Source organism: Trachypithecus francoisi, unplaced genomic scaffold, assembly GCF_009764315.1.
Source record: "Trachypithecus francoisi isolate TF-2019V2 unplaced genomic scaffold, Tfra_2.0 Lachesis_group19, whole genome shotgun sequence".
NCBI lineage: Eukaryota > Metazoa > Chordata > Mammalia > Primates > Cercopithecidae > Trachypithecus > Trachypithecus francoisi.
Window position 1 is genome coordinate 9965915 of NW_022681464.1, and position 6406 is coordinate 9972320.

Consider the following 6406-nt stretch of genomic DNA (forward strand, 5'->3'; position numbering starts at 1 on the left):
TCTCTCAAAAAAGTATAAAAAACTGAAACTCTGGAACAGATTGCTGCATCCAGACAATGAGATGTCAAATCCCTTGTTTATCATAATTGCTTCCTCACCGCTCCCTAGTTCCTGTTTTCTTACGCATTGTTAAATTTCTTTTCTGCTATGTAAATCCCTACTTTTAGTCAGTGTGGGAGATGGATTTGAGACGGAGCTCCCATCGCATTGGCTGCAGCACCTGATTAAAGCCTTCTTCTTTGGCAACATCATCTCAGTCATTGGCTTTCTGTGGGGTGAGCAGTAGGACCTAGACTGAACCCCTGGTGTTTCAGTAACAACTTCACTCAGTTAGATAATGTACCTGCCTCTCCTGCACCTGGCTCAACTCCAAGGCTCAGGTGACTTGAGGGCTTGAGTTTTTCTTTGGAATGGAACACAGTATCTCCAGACCCTTAGAGTGACTTCCTCAGTGGCATTTTGGCTTCTGTAACTTCTAAAATGTCTTCAAAAAGCTAGTAACTGCTTGTGTATTTGAAATTTGATAACTTTTAACAATAAGTGTAAATAGTTAAAATGCATTTTTGTGTATAATTGTTGAGAATCTTGTGGATGCTGGTAATATTCTGTTTCTTGACCTGCATGCTGGTTACATTGGTGAGTTCATTTATGGGGAATTCATTGATTAAGTGGTACATTTATGATTTGCTCACTTTTCTGGATAGATGTTATACTTTAAGAAAAACATAAAAAACCAAAAAACTTGTTACAGGCTTTCTGAGCCCAGAGCACATCCTGCCCTGCTGCTCGACCTCATAGTATGTGTGCGATCCTGTAGTGGAGTGACTGCTGGCTTACCCTGATGGCAGTAGGCCAGAGTTCTCAGATCAGTCTAGAGGGCTCAGTGGAGAGGTCAATCGAAAGGCCACCTCTGGTGAGGAGAGAGACCTCACCAGCCTCTTAAAAGCCAGATCAGAAATATTAGAGATGAAGTGTACATAAGTGTTGAGGAAGAAAACTTAACTTTGCCTTGATCAGAGAAGTCCCTACAAAAGATGCTGGTGACATTTGAACTGGGTATTAAGGACTGAATAGGTGTGTTTCTGGTGGAAAAGGGAAGAACGGGATGGCAAGAATAGCATGAACAAAGACGATAAAATTAAGATGCATTGGGTCTGAGGCTCAGAGTAATTTAATGTGGAAGAGCTTAGTGAGTAAGTGTGAGTGAGATTGAGTGTGTGTGTGTGTGTATGGGGAGAAGTGAGTCTAAAGAGATAAGCAACAGCTGGGGCATGAAGTACCTTGTCTGTCAAGCTCAGGAGTTTGGGCTTTATCCTTCAGACAGGTAGAACCTCTAAGGGATGCTAAGTAGGAAAATCTATCACCTCCCCCACCACCACCTCCATCACCACCACCATCACCACTACCAGTGCCACCACCAGCTTCACCACCACAAATGCCACCACCAACTCCACCATCACCATCAATGCCACCACCAACTCCACCATCACCATCAATGCCACCACCAGCTCCACCTCCACCATCATCACCAGTGTACCTATTACAATAATTGTCTTCACAGAATAAATTTTCATAGTGTTAATTACAGCACAATTAATTAGGGAACACATTTATTTATTTATTTATTGAGACATAGTCTCACTCTCTTGCCCAGGCTGAAGTGAAGTGGTGCAATCTCGGCTCACTGCAACCCCTACCTTCCAGGTTCAAGTCATTCTTGTGCCTCAGCCTCCTGAGTAGCTGGGATTACAGGCGCCCGGTACCACACCTGGCTACTTTTTTTTTTTTTTTGAGACGGAGTCTTGCTCTGTCACCCAGGCTGGAGTGCAGTGGCGCGATCTCTGCTCACTGCAAGCTCCGCCTGCCGGGTTCACGCCATTCTCCTGCCCCAGCCCCCTGAGTAGCTGGGACTACAGGCACCTGCCACCACACCCAGCTAATTTTTTGTACTTTTAGTAGAGACAGGGTTTACCATGTTGGCCAGGCTGGTCTCAAACTCCTGACCTCAGGTGATCGCCTGCCTTGGCCTCCCAAAGTGCTGGGATTATAGCCATGAGCCATCATGCCTGGCCAGGGAACAAAATTTTAACTACACATCTTTAAAAATGGATGAGCATGGCCGGGCGCGGTGGCTCAAGCCTGTAATCCCAGCACTTTGGGAGGCCGAGACGGGCGGATCACGAGGTCAGGAGATCGAGACCATCCTGGCTAACACGGTGAAACCCCGTCTCTACTAAAAAACAAAACAAAACAAAAAAAAAACCAAAACTAGCCGGGCGAGATGGCGGGCGCCTGTAGTCCCAGCTACTCGGGAGGCTGAGGCAGGAGAATGGCGTAAACCCGGGAGGCGGAGCTTGCAGTGAGCTGAGATCCGGCCACTGCACTCCAGTCCGGGCAACAGAGCGAGACTCCGCCTCAAAAAAAAAAAAAAAAAAATGGATGAGCATAACGTAGAGAAAGGAAGCTGAGTGAGTGGAGCGTAAAGCACGAGAATGGAGCTGATCTGTTGGAGGGAGACCTCTCTTTTGTAACCTGCACTCTTCTGCTCACCATTAGTGCTGCCAGCAAAATTACAAGGTTAAGACCAAAAATTATGGAGGAAATGGAAGGATTCTGAGTACATGGATGAAAGACAGCCATAACTGAACTTAGACTTGTTAATAATTTGTTAATGATAAAATTTAAAATTTATTTTAAATTACAAAATTACAACATTATTTTTGTAATTCAAGGTTTCTGGTTTTCTAGAAATGCAAATAATTGCCTCATGGTAAAGTAACAGGAGCTGATCAAAGAGCTTCACCTCTGTTATCTCATTTTTAAAAAAATTCTAATTTATTTCAGGTTCAGGGATACATGTACAGGTTACATAGGTAAATTGTGTGTCACGGGGTTTGGTGTACAGATTATTTTGTCACCCAGGTAATAAGCATAGTACTTGGAAGGTAGTTTTTTGATCTTCTCTCTTCTCCCACTCTCCACCTTCAAGAAGGCCCCATTGTCTGTTCTCTTCTTTATGTCTATGTGTACTCAATGGTTAGCTCCCACTTATAAGTGAGAACATGCAGCATTTGGTTTTCTGTTCCTGTGTTGGTTTGCTTAAGATAACGGCCTCTAGCGGCCGGGCATGGTGGCTCACACCTCTAATCCCAGCACTCTGGGAGGCTGAGGCCACCTGAGGTTGGGAGTTCGAGACCAGCCTGACCAACGTGGAGAAAACCCTGTCTCTGCTAAAAATACAAAAATTAGCCAGGCGTGGTAGCACATGCCTATAATCCCAGCTACTAGGGAGGCTGAGGCAGTAGAATTGCTTGAACCTGGGAGGCGGAAGTTGCCGTGAGCCGAGATTGTGCCATTGCACTCCAGCCTAGGCAAAAAGAGTGAAACTCCATCTCAAAATAAAAATAAAAGAAAGATAATGGCCTCTAGCTTCATACATGTTGCTGCAAAGGATATGATCTTATTTCTTCTTATGACTGCATAGTATTCCATTGCATATATGCACCACATTATCTTTATCCAGTCAACTATTGATGGGCATTTAGATTGATTCCATGTGTTTGCTGTTGTGTATAGTACAGTGATGAACGTATTTGTGCACGTGTCTTTTTGGTAGAATAATTTATATTCTTTTGGGTATACAATAATGGAATTTCTGGGTCCAATGGTAATTCTAAGTTTTTTGAGAAATTGCCTTGCTGCTTTCCACAGTGGCTGAGCTAATTTACATTCCCATCAGCAGTGTATAGGTGTTCCCTTTTTCCTGCAACCCTGCCTGCATCTGTTACTTTTTGACTTAATAATAGCCATTGTGACTGGTGGGAGATAGCATTTTCTTGTAGTTTTGATGTGCATTTCTCTAATGATTAATGATGTTGAGCATTTTTTCATAGGCTTGTTGGTCATGTGTAGGTCGTCTTTTGAAAATTGTCTCTTCATATCCTTTGCCCACTTTTTATTAGAGTTGTTTTTTGCTTGTTAATTTGTTTAAGTTTCTTATGTATTCTGGATATTAGATCTTTGTCTGATGTATAGTTTGCAAATATTTTCTCCCATTCTGTGGGTTGTCTGTTTATTCTTTTGGTAATTTCTTTTGCTGTGCAGAAGATCTTTAGTTTAATTAGGTCCTACTTGTCAACTTTTGTTTTTGTCGCAATTGCTTTTGACACCTTTTTCATAAAATCTTTGTTAGGGCCTACTTCCAGAAGGGTATTTCCTAGGTTATCTTCCAGGGTTTTTATAGTTTTAGGTTTTACGTTTAAGTCTTTGATCCATCTTGAATTGATTTTTGTACACGGTAAAGGAAGGGGTCCAGTTTCAATCTTCTGCATGTAGCTAGTTATCCTAGTACCATTTATTGAATAGGGAGTCCTTTCTCCACTTCTTGTTTTTGTCAGCTTTTGGCTTTTGTCAAAGACCAGATGGTGTATGTGTGAAGCATTATTTCTGGGCTCTCTATTCTGTTCCACCAATCTATGTGTCTGTTTTTGTACCAGTACCATGCTGTTTTGGTTACTATAGACTTGTAACCAAAGGCTAGTTGGTCAAAGTATTTGAAGTAGGGTAATGCAATGTCTCCAGCTTTGTTCTTTTTGCTTAGGATTGTCTTGGCTATTTGGGCTCTTTTTTGTTCCTTACGAATTTTAAAATAGTTTCTTTTTTTTCTAATTCTATGAAGAATGTCATTGGTAGTTTGATAGGGGTAACATTCATATGGTTTGGATCTGTGTCCCCATCTAAACATCTTACATGTTAAAATATAATCCCCAATGTTGGAGGTGGGGCCTCATGGGAGATGATTGCATCATGGGAGCAGTTTCTTATGGTTTAACACCATCCCCTCCTGGTGCCATCATCATGAGAGTGAGTTTTCATGAGATCTGGTTGTTTACGTGGCACCTCCCCTTCTCTCTCTCTCGGTCCTACTATTACCGTGTAAGACACCTGCTCCCACTTTGCCTTCTGCCATGAGTAAAAGCTCCCTGAGGCCTCCTCAGAAGGAGATGCCACCATGCTTCCTTTACAGCCTGTAGAATCATGAGCCAATTAATCTTCTTTTCTTATAGATTAACCAGTCTCAAGTGTTTCTTTATTGCAATGTGAAAATAAACTAATCCAGAAAATTGATACCGAGGACTGGGACATTGCTATAAAGATATCTCAAAATGTGGAAGTGACTTTGGAACTGGGTAATGGGCAGAGGTTGGAAGAGTGTGGAGGGCTCAAAAGAAGACAGGAAGACAAGGGAAAATTTCTAGAGACTTGTTAAATTGTTGTGACTGAAATGCTAAGAGTGATATGGACAAGGAAGTCCAGGCTGCCGAGGTCTCAGATGGAAATGAGGAACTTATTGGCAACTGGAGTAAAGGTCACTTTTGCTATGCTTTAGCAAAGAGCCTGGGTGCATTTTGATCCTTCTCTAAGGATCTATGAAACTTTGAACTTGAGAGTGATGATTTAGGTTATCTGGGGGAAGACATTTCCAAGTAGTAAAGCATTCAAGAAGTAGCCTGGCTGCTTCTAATAACCTATGCTCAATGTGTGAGCAAATAAACGATCTGAAACTGGAACTTATATTTTAAAAGGGAAGCTGAGTGTAAAAGTTCACAAAATTTTCAGCCTGGCAATGTGGTAGGAAAGAAAAACCCATTTTGATGGGGAAGAATTCAAACAGCCTGCAGAAATTTGCGTAAGTAAAATGGAACCAAATGATAACAGCAAAGACAATGGGGGAAAAGGCCTCAAAGGCATTTCAGAGAACTTTGCAGCAGACCCTCCCATCACAGGCCCAGAGGCCTAGGAGGAAAGAATGGTTTCATGGGCCAGTCCCAGGGCCCTGCTGCCCTGCACAGTCTTGGGACACTGGACCCTGTATCCCAGCTACTCCAGGTACACCTTGGGCCACTGCTTCAGAGGGTACAAGCCAGAAGCCTTGGTGACTTCCATGTGGTGTTAAGCCTGCAGGTGCACAGAGAGCAAGAGCTGAGGCTTGAGAGCCTCCACCTAGATTTCAGAAGATGTATGCAAAAGCCTGTTGCAGGGGCAGAGACCTCATGGAGAACCTATGCTAGGGCAGTGTGGAATGGAAATGTGGGGCTGGACCCCCCCCACCAACATAGACCCCCCCAGGACACTGCCTAGTCAAGCTGTGAGAAGAGGATCCTCCAGACCCCAGAATAGTAGACCCACCAAAGGCTTGCACTATGTACCTGGAAAAGCTGCAAGCACTCAACACCAGCCCTTAAGAGCAGTCTTGCAGGCTGAACCCTGCAAATCCACAGGGATAAACCTGCCTCGTGAGCCCACAGGGATGAATCTTCCCATGACTGCCCTGCTGGGTTTTAGAATTGCATGAGGCCTATTCCGTCTTTCTTTTGACTGATCTCCCTCTTTTGGAATGGGAATA